Source organism: Giraffa tippelskirchi, chromosome 12, assembly GCF_054371585.1.
Source record: "Giraffa tippelskirchi isolate mGirTip1 chromosome 12, T2T-mGirTip1v1.2.pri, whole genome shotgun sequence".
Taxonomy (NCBI): domain Eukaryota; kingdom Metazoa; phylum Chordata; class Mammalia; order Artiodactyla; family Giraffidae; genus Giraffa; species Giraffa tippelskirchi.
In genome coordinates this window covers 98,678,410-98,697,482 of record NC_137286.1, presented here as the reverse complement: position 1 = coordinate 98,697,482, position 19,073 = coordinate 98,678,410, and the positions used below count along the sequence as shown (strand labels likewise).

The following is a 19,073-nucleotide window of genomic DNA, read 5'->3' as shown; positions in this document are numbered from 1 at the left end:
GTTAAGACTCTGCAATTCCACTACAAGGGACACAGGTTCAATCCCTGGTTGGGGAACTATGATCCCACATGCCACATGGTGAGGTCAGAAATAAATTAAAAACAAATTTAAAAAAATTTAATGGGCTTAAAAATAATTTTCAAAGGCTTAACAGACATTTCTTCAAGGAAGATAATGCAAGTGGCTGATAGCCATGTGAAAAGATGTACAACATCATTAGTCATTAGGGAAATACAAATTAAACTACAATTTCATACCCACCAGGATGGCTATAAAGTCAGATAATAATAAGCATTGGTGAGGATGTGGAGAAATTGAAACCTTCACACATTGTTGGTAAGAATTTAAACTGGTATAGTCACTTTGGAAAACAGTTTGGCAGTTCCTCAAAATGTTTAACACAGAGTCACCATATGACCCAGCAACTATAAATATGTACACAAGAATAATAAATACATGCATGCATGTTCAGTTGCTTAGTTGCGTCTGACTCTTTGCGACCCCATGCACTGTAGTTTGCCAGGCTCCTCTGTCCATAGGATTCTCCAGGCAAGAATACTGGAGTAGGTTGCTATTTCCTCCTCCAGGGCATCTTCCCAACCCAGGGATCGAACCTGCGTCTTCTGCATCTCTTGCATTGGCAGGTGAATTCATTACCACTGAGCCACCTGGGAAGCCCTAAAAACATATGTTCACACGAAAACATGTAGATGAAGATTTACAATAATATTAATCATAAGCCAACAGGTGGGAAGAATCCAAATGTCTGTAAACTGATGAACAGATAGATTAAGTAAGGTTTATCCATACAACAGAATATTACTCAGCAATAAAGAAAAATGAAGTACTAATACACACCACAGTGTGGATGACCCTTGAGAGCATCATGGGAAGATAGTAACAAGACACAGGAGATCACATATTTTATGAGTCCATTCATATGCAATGTCCAGAATAGGCATCTCTGTAGAGACAGAAAGTAGATTAACAGTGGCTGGCGACTAGAGGGTAAGACTGAGGGAAAATGCAAAGTGACTGCTGATAGGTGTGGGGGCATTGTTTCTGGAGTAATGAGAACGTTCTCAAACTGATTGTGGTGATGGCTGCACACCTTTGTGATTACAGTACAAACCATTGAGTTGTACACTTTTTTTTTTTGAGTTGTACATTTTGAATGGGTGAAACATTTGGTACACAAATTACATCTCAAGTGATTTTTTAAAACTCTATATCCTGTTAAAAAATAAAAACAAAAACACACACTCTAGCGCCAGATCACTTAGGCTAGAATTTATGCTTTACATTGAACCAGTAATGAAGCCCCAAGCTACTTAGTTTCTCTGTATCCAGTATCTTCATCTGTAAATGAGTGAGTACTTTCAGCTAAGGTCTCAAGGGAAATTTTCACAGAGGTAGAATTTGGCCTGGCCTCAAAGACAGTGCTTTTATAGATTTTGAGATATAGACCTTTAAAAGGAGGAGAGAGGGACTCACAGCTCTAGAGGACTCACTGCGTGCTAGGGTCTGTGCTATAAGCATTGTGTACATTACATCATTTAATGTCCTCTGCTTTGTACTTATGAAAAAAGCTGACTCTGAAAGTGAAGCGATTACATGACAAAGTAGGGGTTCAACTGAAGGCCCAGAAGCAACTGTGTCAGGCCTGCATGATGTTTGTGAGGAGCGAAACACAGACAGCTAGAAGAGGGATTGAGGTGTTGTCTGACAGCATAGGAAGGGAGTAGGGGTAATTTGCAGTCAGACTGTTAAGGAACTTTGATGGCCAGACAAGTTTTCTGGGATTTCATCCTATGGGTGATAGGGAACACAGAATTGCTTTTTTTAAAAAAGCAATTTAATTTTTTAAAAAAGGCCATACATAAGGAGTAAGGATGTGGATATACTTTACATGTAAAAATCTAAATTCATCTTGTATGTTATTATATAACTCAGTTGTGTCTTTCAGAAACCTTACAATATAACTCAAAATAGACATAGTCTAACAAGCATGTATTTACTGAATTTTCCAGAAGAGAGATTGGTTTTCTTCCACAATTGGAAGATGACTTTTATAGATGAATTAAAATCCTATCCAAGGCTGAGTATGTTAATTTGAGCTGCTGATTATTATCAAATGTCAGATTGATTTTGATGTGAGTTTTAGAGCTAAGAACAGATAGAATAGAGCTAAGAATAGATGTTTTAAAACTCACTGAAATGCTCAAAAGATGAACAAAAGTTGCAGTCTCACTTTATACAGAAGTTCAGTGAAAAGGAAACCAACCATATATGTAACTATTCAAATGGAATAGCAGATTTGCACCGTATACTTATTTATTCAGAGGTATTACTTTTTAGACTAGAAGCATGAAGTTTTGCCTATGCCTCCTACTTGGAAAGAGATTCTTTCAAGGCCATGAATTTAAGCAGTGTGTCCAGCAAGCATCTGAAGTGGCTAGGGACTGTTAGAACTGGCATGCCATGGTTGGCACCAGGCAGTTGAAGGAACAGGTTGCAAAATGCACTCTCAGTCCCGGTCTAGGTGGTATCCCAACCTCAAGTCATGCTGCTCGATTCGTGCCTGCATGTGGAAAGTCAAATGCACTGATGTGCTTTCTCTCCGAGCCAATGATTCTTAGTAGAAATCTGACATTTCCTAGAAGGGTGCATTTGGGGAAGAAAATGAAGGAATGCATTTTTGTTTACTGCAATAATTAGGAGTTTCTAATCAAATTTAGTGACTATCCTGAAGGTCGTGGGACAGGCATGCCCAGTGAAGAACTGCCCTGCCTTCTACATGATTTTCAGATCTCTTGCCACATACATTTTTATCTGAGATTCTCTGAGACTAGATGTTAATTCCATTACACATACAAATAGAAAGTAGTTTTTACATGGTTTTAATATGCACTGAATTTGAGTTTGAGCAAGCTCTGGGAGTTGGTGATGGACAGGGTTGCAAAGAGTTGGACACAACTGAGCAACTGAGCTGAACTTAACTAAAATATGACCATCTATGTTTAAAGCATTTATTTTTTAATTACCTAGGTTTTTCATTACTGTTTCCATACATTAATTACACAATTTCTCTATAACCTCTTATAGTAAAGCTTCTTTTTCTAATCCATTCTCACTTTCTGTTGCTCATGGAACAAAATGATCTCTAATGCTTTCCTAAATATGAGCCTGGCTGCATGCATTGCCATGGGTTGTGGAATTTCAAGAAAGAAGATAGATTTTGTTCTCTGTTTCATATTATAGCACAGGAGATTAATTATTGTGACATTATACATGAACAAAGCTCAGCTCATTTACAAGAAATCAAACTTTCTTATTTTTCTCTACATGAGTTAACAATTTGTCTAGACATCTAATCTTTACTTTAATTAAGGTTATTTTCTCCTGCCTTTTATCATACACATAATTCTGTTATTACTCGTTTCAATGCTGGTTTTATTCTAATTTCATCCTTACCTCCACTCCTTTATATTCCTATACCTCTTCCATCAAGTGGCTTCTCATATTCTTACCTCTTTTTAAATCCAAACCTACTCATTATAAGTATCAGATTGCTTCATTATATCTTTTAATATAATCAGGCTGAACTTTATAAATTAAGTACACAATCATTTAACTTTCTTTTTGGTTTCATTTATTATAGTTAAGTTATCATGTTGGTTTTTCAAATTATATGAATCTCTCATCCATAAATTTCCTTTCAGAGTAGTAGGCTGGGTATACTTATTTGTTATGAAACTTATTATAATTGTTACATTAAATGGTCATAGTACTTCTATTACTGAAACAAAACACTTCTCACATTTTATATCTGAGGAAACAGAATGTGACTTATTCAAGATAACTAGTAAAGAATGAGCTTTGATATCTTAAAAGTTAGAACATCTTAACTTCTTCTATTTTCAATTTATGGCCTTGTGCCCACCATTAAAATGCTTTATCATGCATCATTTGGGTACTCAGTAAACATAAGTTGTAGTTGGAGGTGATTATGGGAACTTTGAGCAGATCTAATTATTATTAATAATAATAAGGCAAGTAATTGCCACCATGCACTGACCCCAGGCAGGCATCAAACTCAGTACTCTCCATCTGCTATCCATATTACCCCCATAAAAATTATGCCAGGTACATATATTAGTAAAATGAGGTTTATTTCAGTAACTGAGGTTCAGTCAGTTCAGTCGCTCAGTTGTGTCCGACACTTTGCAACCCCATGGACTTCAGCACGCCAGGCTTCCCCATCCATCACCAACTCCTGGAGCTTGCTCAAACTCATGTCCATTGAGTTGGCGATGCCATCCAACCACCTCATCCTCTGTTGTCCCCTTCTCCTCTGGCCTTCAATCTTTCCCAGCATCAGGGTTTTTACACTGAGTCAGTTCTTCCAATCAGGTGGCCAAAGGATTGGAGCTTCAGGATCAGTCCTTCCAATGAATATTCAGGACTGATTTCCTTTAGGATGGACTGGTTGGATCTCCTTGCACTCCAAAGGACTCTCAAGAGTCTTCTCCAACACCACAGTTCAAAAGCATCAATTCTTCAGCGCTCAGCTTTCTTTATAGTCCAACTCTCACATTCATACATGACAACTGGAAAAACCATAGCTTTGACTAGACAGACCTTTGTTGGCAAAGTAATGTCTCTGCTTTTTAAGAGACATTTTTTTTTTTTTAATTCTGTCTAGGTTGGTCATAGCTTTTCTTCCAAGGAGCAAGCATCTCTTCATTTCATGGGTGGCAGTCACCATCTGCAGTGATTTTGGAGCCCAAGAAAATAAAGTCTCTCACTGTTTCCACTCTTCCCCATCTATTTGCCATGAAATGATGGGACCAGATGCCATGATCTTAGTTTTTTGAATGTTGAGTTTTAATCCAACTTTTTCACTCTCCTCTTTCAGTTTCATCAAGAGGCTCTTTAGTTCTTTGCTTTCTGCCATAAGGGTGGTGTCATGTAGGATCACCCAAGATGGACGGATCATGGTAGAGAGTTCTGAAAAGACGTGGTCCACTGGAGAAGGGAACAGCAAACCACTTCAGTATTCTTGCCTTAAGTACACCATGAACAGTATGAACTGAGGTTAATAGGCATTAAAATGATTTGTTACAGCATATGCATCTATTCTATTAACTGACAAAAAGATTGAAAGTTTTTTCAAATAATTTTTCTGGAATACTACATTGCTTACCTCAAAGGATTGTTACAAACATAAAAGTGCACAATTATTTCATTTATTCATTCGACAAAAATTTATCAAGAATCCAGGATGTGCATGTACCAAGGAAACAAAAAATGATAAATCTTGGTCTGATCTCAAGGACCTTGCAGTAGAATTAATAGACTGTTATAGGAGCCATAACAGGAAGCATCATAACTTGTCATTTGCTGGGTTTACTCCACTTGGGGGAGTAAGGGAAAGTTCAGCAGAGGGATTAGCCTCTGCTCTGCCTCTTGAATGTGAGGAGGAATTTAGCAAGTGGGGAGGTCAGGGAACATCTTCTTGTTTCTCCGAGGAGTGAGAGAGAAGAGTGTGCTCAGTGAACAACATGGGAGATTAAGGTGCTGGGCAGCAAAGGAGCAGAGGGGCTGCCGTGTTTCCAGGTTGGAAGGTTCTGATGTGGGGTGAGAGGAACCACAATTGCCAGCTCTTGGTGATGGTGCCCATACACTAATGTGATTTTGGAATCTTTGTTCCTTTCTTAGAGGAGGATGTTAACAAAAGACATACACATGAATTTGAGGGATGTAACTGAATAGTATTCAATAATTAAATTCTGTAAAAAATAATATGGGGCCAAATATTCTTCTTCTAAAGAATATGTTCAACTTTTTGGATTAGTACAATGTTTCATAAAAGGTCCCATATTTTCAAGTGGATAATTTCAGAGCTGCCTAGGGGAAGGGGCAGCTTCACAAAACAACTGAAGCCTACAAGAAATCATTTAGACCTACCAGTATTTCCAAAGACTGAATAATGGCTAGAGATAAATATACATCAAAGTTATTCATCTGTGGTAATGCTGCAGTCAATATGATTGAAAATTTTCCATGGGACTATATTTATTTATAATAAAAAGTGCAATGAAAATAATGGTGTATGAAAGATGCTTTCAAGAGTATATATTTGAATACAGCATACTTATATAAGGCAATTTCAAAAGCAAAAGTTATGGCTGCCTTTTAACTCTGGTATTTTCCTTAATGTACTATTTACAGAGATTGCAGTTTCAAGAATAATAAATATAAACATTAACTAATCTCAAGTCTATTTATAAGATGCAGGTATATTATAAAACTGCAAAGTGAAATAATACTTTATTTTCAACATTAACTTTATGTAAGAAACCAACATGCTATGCATAAAAGTAGAGAGATCCATTTTTATTAAAGGTAGCAAATAAAAACATAAAATCATGCTGTTATTGAACAGAAATTTTTTACATTTTCCTTTCAGTTCATGAAACAAATAGGACATAAAGTGAAAAGGATAGGTTTTGGCTTAGGTCTATTACTTGCAAGAAATGGTACTGAAAAACAAAATGCATTAATACTTCAATGCTCCTGATGGAAGACATTATCCAGAATCAAAGAAAGATTCTCTTAACAAGATATTATTCTTTCCCTGTTGCCAACAAATAAGCTTCCAAGTGCTGTAACTGCTTTTCTGCTTTCTGGTCATGGTCTCATCTATTCCAAGTCTTTTACCCTCTAGAAGAATAGGCCTAATTTTCAAAGAAACAACAAAGGAGAGAAATCAGGTACTGATTTGCCTTTTATCATTTAGGATTTGCTCAAGTCTGGCTTCTTCCAAGGCACTCTGGAAGCAACAACAGGGTCTTCCCTGGTGGTCCAGTGGTTAAGACTCCAATACTTTCATTGCAGGTGGCACAGGTTTCATCCCTGGCTGGGGAACTAAGATCCCACATGCTGCTTGGTGCAGTCGAAAACAAAGAAGCAACAACAGCAGTCCTAAGATCAAACCTCTTGGTTTTCTTCAATTTTGGTCTCCAGAACTCATTTTTTATAAATGATTACTATTACTATTTATGAGGAAATTTTTAAATAAAATTTCATTAAAGTATTTGCAACAGTAATTTTTCTTAGATTTTTAGGATCCTGCTGTGTCCTTGCCATGTTTATATTCTAAATTGCAGAAATATAACAGAAAATATCCACATGTTTTGATCACTTTATGTATTGTTTATTCTCTTCCTCACTAACTGTGAGCTCCTTGATGGAAGGCACTGTCTTGTCCTTCTTTGTATTCATTATGTAATGAATCATAATGCTTATGGAATTTAACTCAATAAATTTATGAATATACAAAATACAGTAGTTGAGTTTATGAATGGACAAGCAGTAGCAACTAACAACTCCCAGGCCCTACTCCCACCCCACTATACTCCTTGAGAAGTATTTGTTTAGTGAAAAACATGGACAGAAGAGCCTGGAGGGCTACAGTCCATGGAGTTGCAAAGAATTGGACATGACTGAGAGATTAACATTTTGATTTACTTTTTTTTACATGAGCTTAAAAATCAAATAGAATCAAGTTTAAATTCCAACTTTGATACTCATTGAGCAATTTAATCTCATTGATCCTTATTTTTTATATGTAAAAACTGAGGACAATACCCCTTATGATATAGGGCTTCTTGAGGATTGAATGAGTGAATATTCATAGATAATCTATCATAATCTGGAACACAGTAGGCACTCAATAAACACGATCCTCTATTTTCCCCTAATATCCCAGTTCTTCAAACTGGGTACCTAGCAATGTGCCAAGAGTGTCACAAAGCAGCTGGATAAACACAATGGTCTTCCTCCTGCTGCTGCTGCTGCTGAGTCGCTTCAGTCGTGTCCGACTCTGTGCGACCTCATAGACGGCAGCCCACCAGGCTCCGCCGTCCCTAGGATTCTCCAGGCAAGAACACTGGAGTGGGTTGCCATTTCCTTCTCCAAAGCATGAAAGTGAAAAGTGAAAGTGAAGTTGCTCAGTCGTGTCTGACTCTTCGTGATCCCATGGACTGCAGCCTACCAGGCTTCTCTGTCCATGAGATTTTCCAGGCAAGAGTACTGGAGTGGGGTGCCATTGCCTTCTCCGCTTCCTCTTGCATATATGTTTTTCTATGGATGGCACATAATTATATTAATATAAAACAATTGTTCAGGGATTCTTCTACTCATCAAATGTTTTTGAGCACCCGTTATGCAGCAGCAGTCTGCTGACCACAAAGGATAAAACAATTAATAAGACATAGGCCTCCTAGCCTAATGAAAGAAAGAAAGGAAGGAAGGATGGAAGGAAGAAATTAAATTCTGACAAGTGCTGTGAGGGAAACAAAGAGACTGCAGAGATAAAAATTGGGGTTGGGGGAGCCAACCTCTTCAGATAGAGTGGGCAGAGGAGAGTTTTAAAAGCATGGATGTAAGCTGGATGATGAGGCAAAGACAGCCATGCTAAGTGCTGGGGGACAAACATTTCAAGTGGAGGGAACAGGAACACAAAAGTCACCTGAATTCTTCAGGTAAAACAAATTTCATCTTTGCTGGTTTGACAGTTTCCCTGACTTCCTGCTATATGGTACTCTTTCAGATACTTAGGAAGCACTGCCCTGGAGAAGACTTTGAACACCAGCTGCAAGAGGTAGGAATGATGGATAAAAACCACTCTCCTTTCCCTCTGTATTTAAGTTGGCAGCTTACAAGGGCTATAACTAAGCATCCAGAATAAGCTGTCACAACTCAAATATGGAGGGAAAGAATGTGAACTAGATTTATATAGCTCTTAAGCTTTATGTGGCACTTGCATTTCATGATAGAGATTCATACAAATTAATATAAAATAAAACCAAGTTTCCTCTTAGCACATGCTGGATGCTTTCCTTTTGCCTCATGTGGGCATACTGCCACAAATGGTAATGGCTTCTCTTATATAGCCATAGGAAATCACAATTTGAAAACGTATTAAATGATTGTAACTTTCACTAGTCACACATTTATTGACAAGCTCTGATTTTGCTAACGTAATCTTAAGAGAAGGGGATTCAAGTTGGGTAAGTTTCTTGAAGGAGGGATAATTTTATCTCATTTATTTTTGTGCTGCTAAGACCTTGCACAGTGCTAGGGACATAGTAGACGTTCCTCACTCTGAATTAAAATGAAGCTATAATTTTCAGTAGAGATTGGTGAGGGGCACTGGGGATTTCTCGCTCTTGGGCATTTGTCACTACAGTTAAATTCCAGTGAAATGGAAGAATGTGAACATTCCATAGCATATGCTTCTGTTCACAGTCATTGGATTTGGCTGCAGTTTTGACTACCTGAATATTCTGCATCTCTAACACCTGAGGAAATTCTTTTTGAGACAAAGTCTTCATACTCTTGATAATGGGTCGAACAAAATGCCATAACACATGAAGCTGAGGGGGCAGAAAGTAATTAAGTGCTTTCAGGAAGGAGGAATACTTATGGCCATGAAAATCCCTCTGAGACTGTGCTTGGAGGAGCTGTCCCTGCTACCCTAATGAAATTATGGAGGAAAAAGATGTAAGCAATTTCTTCAGATGTGACCTTATTTTCCTTAGGTTTTCAAATCATTTTCTAAATGGAAGAGAATTTCTTTTCTTTTTTACAATCTGGAAGCAAAAATATACGTTGTATGAGAAAAACAGTATGCCAGTGCAAGATTCAAAATTCTTGATAGTGAGCAACACTGGAATTTGGTCTCCTACTTACAAAGTTGAAGAAAGAAAAAACACATCCCATGAGAAACTGAATTCAAGGACAGATTAAGTCAACCATAACCATATGCGTTAGCATTTAAACATTTATATTAACTTTTCAAAATGAAAAGTCATTAGGGAAGTCATACCATAGTATGTACCATTCATTTCCATTTTGACTTTTTAATCTCACCAAGGTCACAGTATGACAGGCACAAATTCAGAATTTACTCCATTGTTATCATAGCAAATGTTTCTTCTATTACTAGGCTAAAATATTTTGTACTGTTGGACAGTTTAAACTCCTTTAAAAAGAGTGTAGTTACTTAGTGACACTTTCTCTTAATTTATTAGTGCATGTAACAACACTGACTAGCCTTTAGACCACCACCTCCTTGTGCCTCAGCTTTTGTTATGCTGGGTTCCCCATTTATCCCTCTCCAGTGACTGAGACTAGAGGAAAATGTAGATCATACCATTTTAACACACAAGAAAGAATTATAAGGAATCACCTTACAAGGACTAACAGTGAGGTTGTGTCACGGCATGTCCTTCTTGTATATCATGTTATATCTTACGTCCCTATATACTAAATAGCCTATTCTGTCTGACCTCCATATTGCATCTTTGGTAAAGCATACAGATAGAAGCTATTGAAACTTCCAGTCAAGGAGCAATGATGGGAAGCCAAAAACAAGGGGAGCTGACTTCACATTTTACAAACAGCAGAAAAGAATGACCACTAAAAATTTAAATTGTTTAAATAATTTAATTTGAAAAATGAGATTAAATAAAAGAGGGCAGCTGTAATTGAAAAGCCCAAACTTATGGACGGTTTCACATTTGCATGGAAATCTGAATTAGGCTTCAAAAATTCTCCTCTGATTTATGTGTGCAGAAAAATTGTCCTCAGATACCCTTCACCAATACTTCCTATTCCCAGAGCACTTTGCATAAATATTTATGTGAAAATTGATTTGACTCTTTTCCAGGTTCTGCTGGCCTGCTTGCCAATGCCATTGCTTTTTTTTTTTTTTTATGTCAAGATGAAACACTAGCTGGCAGAGTAGATAAGCAGCTAAAAACTGAGTCTCTGGTAGACTGAACCCCCACTGCACGATACCTGGATACTTGAGGATAAGCTGCACATCCAATCTGGTACTTTTATACCAGATCAGAGACATCAAAGCTGAAATTCCTCATTGGAGAGTCATTAGAAAAGTACTTGTCATTTCTGGCCAGAAGTTAGTGGCAGTTGTTTCTTATTTACTCTCTTGACTGTAATTTTGTATGATGGAAAATATCCTTTAACTATAACAAGTTGGATTTGCTTATGATAAAAGGAAAATAAACCTATCACATTTTAATTAAAACCTTAGCACGCTGCTTATTTGTGTAAATCCCCCATTTGGTGATTTCTGGAGTGAAACACAGTCTTTGCTGACATAAAGGCAAGATTGACCCCTTGAGCTTGAGTTGGAATTTCAACAAAAAGTGATGAAGCACCAAGCGTTCTACTTAGGGCATAGTTTACAATTTGGGACACATTCATAAGATTTTAAAAACAGGTGTTGCTTATATCCCACTCAGGTGTCAGGTGGTTGAGGATTATGTACCATTAAGGTTTCAAATACAAAAATGCATGCATGCATGCTAAGTCGCTTCAGTCATGTCCGACTCTTTGCAATTCCACAGACTGTAGCCCGTCAGCTCCTCTGTCTATGGGATTTTTCAGGCAGGAATACTGGAGTGGGTTGCCATGTCCTTCTCTAAATATAAAAATGGATATGGACAAAATTGTGCATGCTTGATGCTAAAAGCACTTCACAGAATGGCAGAAGCAACTCTGTTTGGTGACTCTTGGTACAGTTGGTGGGGCTAGCACATTTTCAAGGCTATTTTTCTGATGCATTTTCAGCCAGTCACTTTGCCTGGTGGTCCAATGTGAACGTCTCCTTGCAAGTCTCCCCAAGAGATAAAACAGTAGATGACTATATCCAGAGACCTTTGCAAAGCTGATGCTAATTTGAACTGAAGCTGAGATCTTGGGTTTTTGAATAGGAACTAAAAGTTTTCTCCAACAGATTAAAGAAAAAGAAGTCATTGAAAACAAAACCAATGATGGTTACCAAAAATCAGCGCAGCATTACAGTATTATTTTTAGTGGCATTATTTGACAAGTTTATTTCAAAAAAAGCCCTAAAGATATTAACTCAGAGAAAAAAAGTTTTAATTTTTTCATTGAACTTTTCCAGAAACACATTATCTTCAACATGTGAAGAATGTGGATAATGGAATCACACGAAGTTTTTGAAGTGGTTTCCTTTTAAGTGTAAACATTTAAATGACCATATGAAGTTAGGACAAATGAGAAGATTCAGAATGATGTGTCCACAATGACTGGTCAAATAAAGAACTGTTCAAATAAAACAACAGTTGCTAAACAGATGGTAAGAAGTGATGGTTCCAGACAGTTATTCTTAATTTATGTAGTTATTGAAATAAGAAATTCAATAAATTAAGATGCAAAACATTTTGATTTATGCATAACATTTCCAAATATAGCAGATACAACAATAAAAATGGCTACTTTTTTATTGTCAAGAGGACTTAGCAGTTGTTTTGGTACAGCTGTTATTTTCTTACTACTTTTTCTACAGTATATATTTCAAGACAAACTCTGTTTATGCAAAAGAATTTCTTTTTTAAATTTCCTTAATTTTTTTTTTCACATATAACAGTATAGTATTAACAGCTTCAGATGTATAATGATTATTTTTTGCTATATATATATCTATATATATAGCAAAGTGACTACCAAAACAGATCTAGTTACGTGAAGTAATTTCTGCATGTATGAATTAAACCCACTATATGCCTGCATGAAGACAAGGGAAAAACTAAGTGAACTGATTCAGTCTTCAAGATGTAGAATATACTCAGATTTAACATTGTACTGTGACTATCAATTACTGTGCAAGACATCTGGTATGCTTAAATTTATTGCAACTAGTCAAGGCTCTTAAAACAACTTTCACAGACAAACAGTAAAACAGATTTCCTCAAAGAGACTTACCTGCTCTCTCTTTGCTTCGTTTGTCAGAGAGCACCTGTATTAAAAAAAAATAAATCTTAATATCTCAAATTTACACTGTCGTCATTAAGAATATCATTGAGTTTGAAAAAAATCAGACTGTAAAATTAGAACTGAATGGCCTTCAGAAATGAAAGTAAAATGCCAATTGGGTAATGCAATTGCATGATTTTAGTGTGCACAAAGAATCTGGAATAATGAAAGCAATACTCATTAACAAGGAAGATGCCTGAATCTTAGTTTTCTCAGATTTATGTACTTTTCTCAGACTTATGTCAAGATTTACACTATACTATGCATCCATTTAGCAACTGGAGGAAGACTGACGTCTAGTTTTTGTCGTGTACTCTGCTGCCCTCATGTCACCAATAACCTCCAATAACCTCCTTAGTGCTAACCAGCAACATTATAGCAACTGAGGCAGCTGAGCACTCCTCCCATCAGAAACTTGATCCTTCTGGGCTCCTGTTCTCCCACAGTCCCTGCTTGTGCATCTCTAACTGGTCCTTCTCATTTTCTTGGTGGATTCCCTTCTTGCCTGGGCTCTTTTTGCATATTGATTTAATTTACTTTGGTTTAATTTTGTTTTTCAGACATGTTGCAGGGCTGGCTTCTCTTCTTACTTTGCACTTTTTCCAGGATGATCTCATCTACTTTCCATCCATACTCTGATAACCTCCAGATTTATACCTCCAGCCCATGTCTCTTAACTTGATCTTCAGGCCAATATAGGAAACTGTTTGTTGGACGTCTGCATTTGGAGATTTCAGTCAGACACCACAAAATCGTGCGTTCGAAGCTCAACATTATCCACCCTCTCACATACATACCCAACTCCCAAACCAATTCTTTTTCTGTGTTCCCATCTTAGCAAAAGGCATCATGAACTGAATGTATGTGTCCCTCCCCAGAGTCAGCTGTTGAAGCCTAATCCCCAGTGTGATGGCATTTGGAGGTGGAGCTCCAGGAGGTAATTTGGTTTGGATGACGTCATGTGGTTGGGTCCCCCACAATGGAGTTGGTGCCCTTGTAAGAGGATGAAGAGCTCAGAGTTTTGTATCACGTGAGGACTCAGTGAGGAAAATGGTCATTTGCAAAGCAGGAAATGAGTTTTCACCAGATACCAAATCTGTCAGTACCCTGATCTTGGACTTGAAGACTCCAGGACTATGAGAAATAAATATCTATTGTTTAAGCCACCAAGTCTATGGTATTTTGTTATAACAGCTCCAACTGATGAAAACAATCAATCTACCTGGTTGCCCAAATGGGAAACCCAAGGATCATCTTTGACTCTTTCCTGTCCTTCTTGTTAAATTCTGTTGATGCCTACTCTCAAATCTTGCTTGAATCCATCTACTTATTTTCATTTCTACTTCCACCTCCTGGGCAACATTCAGGTCATGCTTAGATAATTGCAATAGCTTTCTAACTTCTAGCCTGACTCTGGTCTTATCTCCCTCCAATCTATTCAGCATCCAGTGTAATGTGCATCATATTTAAATGGGTCTCACATGATTTGGAAGCAAATATATCTAATAGTTGCTTGGAATAGCAACTAGAATAAAATTAGAAAGTAAGATAAGTTTTGTTACATGAACATAATAAAACATTAATAATTATTTAAAATATCATAATAATGTTTTAATAACCATTCAACATAGAAATAACCCAGCAGGATTCTTCAAGTTCAACTGTTTAAAAATTCTCAGTTATGAGCTAAGAGCAATTCCTGCAGAGAAATGTCAGCTTGAGGGCTTAAAAAGGAAACAAAATATAGTAAGTTGACTTCTTCATCCAGTCCTTGAAATTGACTGCCAACAGAGCTACCCACACATTAATAATGACAATAATAATAATAATTGACAGAAGAAACCAAAGTCAGATTACTTGATTCCAAAACAGATAAATGCAGTAGGGATTTCCAGATAAATAGAAGTACTCGACAAATGTATGGTCAAGTATCATTTAGTTCTAAATGCAGAATGATGCATTAAAAGGTGCAGAGTTTGAATCTGGTAAATATATGTGCTTGTGTGCTTGCCAGGTCACTTTAGTCGTGTCCAACTCTTTGGATCCTATGGACTGTAGCCTGTCAGGCTCCTCTGTCCATGAGATTCTCCAGGCAAGAGTACTGGAGTGAGTTGCCATGCCCTTCTCCAGGGGATCTCCCTGACCCAGGGACCGAACCTGTATCTCTCACATCTCCTGCATTGGCAAGTTGGTTCTTTATCACTAGCGCCACCTGAGAAGCCAAATTAATTAATTTTAATTAATATTAAAAATATTAATGATGTCATGATGAGAAAAAAGTAGAAATTAAATGCCTAAAATTAAAGCAACAAAAATTAGTGTTCTTGAAAAATAAAAAAATGAAAAATATTACTAAATTTTAAAGACATTGAAGATATTTGAAAATGAATCCCTAATGCATGTTAAGCATTTCAATAGTACATGACAAATTAGATGCAGAAATATAGCTATGGATACTCCTTTCCCAGGAAAAATGATGAGACAGATATTAAATATATATATATATATATATTTCCTATGCTATGCCAGCTCTTTTTTAAAAAATTTAGAAGTGTGATGGTGAGCATACATTTCTTTATGGATATTCAACAATATTTTTTCATAATCATTTTCATTAAAACTCACTAGGTGACAGGGGCTGGGAGGAGGAGGGAATGGGGAGCTGCTGCTTAGTGGGTATAGTTTTAAGATGAAAAGAGTCTTGGGGATGTAGGATCACACAACAATGTGAATGTACTTATGCCACTGAAGTGTGCACTTAGTAGTTAAGATAATAAAGTTTATGTTTTATGTATTTTTCCACAATTAAAAACACACAAAGAAATCTCTAGATGCACATAGCCTGTTGCTACTTGTTATGTTTAAACTCCCAGTACCTTACACTTCAAACCTCTCTGTTTGGAAATCCAAATAGAATAAATCTAAGATCCAAAATATGACTTATGGGCAGATAATAAAAGAACAGCTATTAACCTGGAGATAATTATTTATACTCCCTAAAGTCATCATGAGATTACAGTCATCTCCAGAAGCATGAAGAAGGAAGGGAAAAGAAGGTGGGATAATGGTATTTACTGATGCCAGGGTAATTAGATAAAAAGTCTGCAGACAACAAATGGGTTATTTCTCTGGATATTTTATTATTTGTTGAGTGTTTAGTCAACATATAAAACACTCATGTCTAGCACTATGCTGGGTATTTGACCCTTTCTCTTTGTGGGATAGATGGCTAAGGGCAGGTAATTATCCCGCTGGAGATTCAGGAACTCTAGAATAGTTAGAAGTGCAAGCTGGCATCAGGATTGCCACGAGAAATATCAATAACATCAAATATGCAGATGACACCAACCTTATGGCAGAAAGCAAAGAAGAACTGAAGAGCCCCTTGATGAAAATGAAAGAGGAGAGTGAAAAAGCTGGCTTAAAACTCAACATTCAAAAAACTAAGATCATGGCATCTGGCCCAATCACTTCATGGCAAATAGATGGGGCAACAATGGAAACAGTGAGAGACTTTATTTTCTTGGGCTCCAAAATTACTACAGATGGTGACTGCAGCCATGAAATTAAAAGACACTTACTCCTTGGAAGAAAAGCTATGACTAACCTAGACAGCATATTAAAAAGCAGAGACATTACTTTGCTGACAAAGCTCCATCTAGTCAAAGCTATGGCTTTTCCAGTAGTCATGTATGGATATGAGAGTTGGACCATAAAAAAAGCTGAGCACCAAAGAATTGATGCTTTTGAACTGTGATGTTGGAGAAGACTCTTGAGAGTCCCTTGGACTACAAGGAGATCCAACCTGTCCATCCTAAAGGAAATCTGTCATGAATATTCATTGGAAGGACTGATGCTGAAGTTGAAGCTCCAATCCTTTGGCCACCTGATTTGAAGAACTGATTCAGTGGAAAAGACCCTGATGCTGGGAAAGATTGAGGCAGGAGGAGAAGGAGACAACAGAGGATGAGATGGTTGGATGGCATCACCAACTCAATGGACATGAGTTTAAGCAAGCTCTGGGAGTTGGTGAAGGACAGGGAAGCCTGGTGTGCTGCAGTCCATGGGGTCGCAAAGAGTTGGACATGACTGAGTGACTCAACTTACTGAGAATAGTTACAATTATCCCATGGATAAATCCTAGTAAAGTTCTTTGAAGTATGTTTGAGTCACTTGCCTCATCTGGTGAGATCCCCAGAAGGTGTTAAGTTTTTAATACTGCTAAAGCCATAGTAATTATAAAGCCATGTTCACACAGACAGTCTAAGAATAACAACATTTTAGGAATTTGTTTTATGAACATGTATTTAGTAGACAATTGGTTTTTGGAACAAATGCGTGAAATCTGGATGAAATGCAGATATGCATCCCTTGTCACATAGACAAATATGCAGATTAAATGAATAGAACAACTCTAGAGAACCATAAAAACATCCAGATAATTTTTATAGGAAACAATGGCCCTTGGGGCTTGTGATGATCAATCAAGTCAATAAATACATTGATTATTATTGTCCAAGTGAAACCAAAAAGCTGTTTCATCACCTGCTGTTTCTGAAACACAAAGGGCCCATTTGTTCCTAGTGCCCTTGTAGTAAGCCTTCAGAACTAAAAGCAGCAGATAGCATCCCAAAATAAACAAACTCTTATGAAAACATGTAAGCCATTTTACTATTTGCTCTTTACTTTGTCCAGAATACACCCGCTGGTTTCAAACTTAGTAAACCATATTTTGTGGTGACCCTGATTTAATAAACATTACAGAATGATGTTTAAGTAGAAATGAGCTGATAAAGCTAATCATCAGATTACCACTGGAAAGCTGGTTTCTTTAGACAAACATAAGGGATATATTATACACTGACTTTGGCCCAAATAACTTAAGACTTGTTGACTGTGATATAGGTGGTTTTATATATAAACAAAACAAACAAAAAAAACCTTTTCCTAATCTCCCTCATGTTAGTTCCTTAAAAGATCATGCACAAACTATATGTAAAAATGAAAAAGAAGAGCAAATATTTTAAAGTATTATAATCTGTGATCTCAGAGCTATTTCAAGGAGACCTAAAAGTTTCAATCACAGTATCAGTTTATAAAGAAATAAGATGAAAATTTAACGTTCTTTAATTACCATACTAAATTTTCATTATTGACTTTAAATTTGATTTCAAAATATTGGCCTTATAGAGAAGTTTCCAAAACTTTTGATTTCTGTAAAAAGTCTTTATAGTGATTCCTACTGAATTGTCAAAGTTATCCCCTCCCTGACTCAGGTTGAGAAAAGGCTGTAGTAATTTTTAGTGGGACTGTGGGGAGAAACAGAAACCAACAGATTTCCTCACAAATAACTGCACTATGAAAGCCAAAGAAAAAGCTGCTAAAAAGGCTAGAGAGACTGTATAATATAATTCAGTATTTACTCTTTGTTTTCATTTGATCTTCACTCATTTCTTTTACACCTGAGATATAGAAAGTAATGCCTGTTTTAGTGCTATATGAAAATTTCAATACATCTGAAACATAAGAGTCAAATGAAAATCTACTTTTGTGGATTGAAAATATTTTGATTCAGCCCATGATGTATAAATATTTCTACTTCTAAATGTAAATTCTGGTATATGTACAATAGGATTCAGATACTTGAACAGAAGTAGTAAGTAATGCATAATTTCAGACATTTAACCTAAAAGCAAAAAAAAAACAAACCAAACAACCTTTACTAGTTCAGTGAGTATAAAATGATACTATTTAATAAACTATGGCATTTTAATAAGCATGCCTGACATCTGGTGCTGATAAAAAGGATTTTATATTTTATAGTTAACATTTAAAGAAAAAACATAACTGTAGTTTTGCTATTTATCACAGACCACAGATGGCATAGGTCACATTTGGGTGGCTTCATTTCCTTTTTGAATAGTTTATATAAAGACGCCACTTGTTTTCTCTCTTTCTGTGAATGCTTTATATAAGGTTTGGATCAAATCCCAGAAATGAATAAATGAAGGAAGAAAGGAATGCATCAAATGAAAACGAAGTTTCTTAATAACAAAACTGATTATAGAATTTTCCTGGAACAAGTTTAGTTAATAAAGTTCATTCTAAAACAATGATCCAAGGAATTTGCATCTGGATAAATATTTGAAGTAACTTTTCCAAAACTGCAAAAACCCATAAGAACCTTTAAAAGTTTCATC

The 19,073-nt window shown here is 36.5% G+C and overlaps 1 protein-coding gene across 6 annotated transcripts in view; it reads right to left on the bottom strand.

Moving 5' to 3' along the window:
• Nucleotides 1-19,073, bottom strand: part of STARD13 (StAR related lipid transfer domain containing 13) — a 396,772-nt gene that overhangs the window by 294,284 nt on the left and 83,415 nt on the right. For 5 of the 6 annotated variants that reach the window (XM_081551858.1, XM_081551856.1, XM_081551853.1 and 2 more), the window contains exon 4: nucleotides 12,823-12,856. The exons of the other annotated variant lie outside the window; for it this stretch is intronic. The gene's annotated coding sequence lies outside the window, so the exon portion shown is untranslated. The remainder of the gene's footprint in view (nucleotides 1-12,822; nucleotides 12,857-19,073) is intronic. 6 annotated transcript variants of the gene reach the window in all.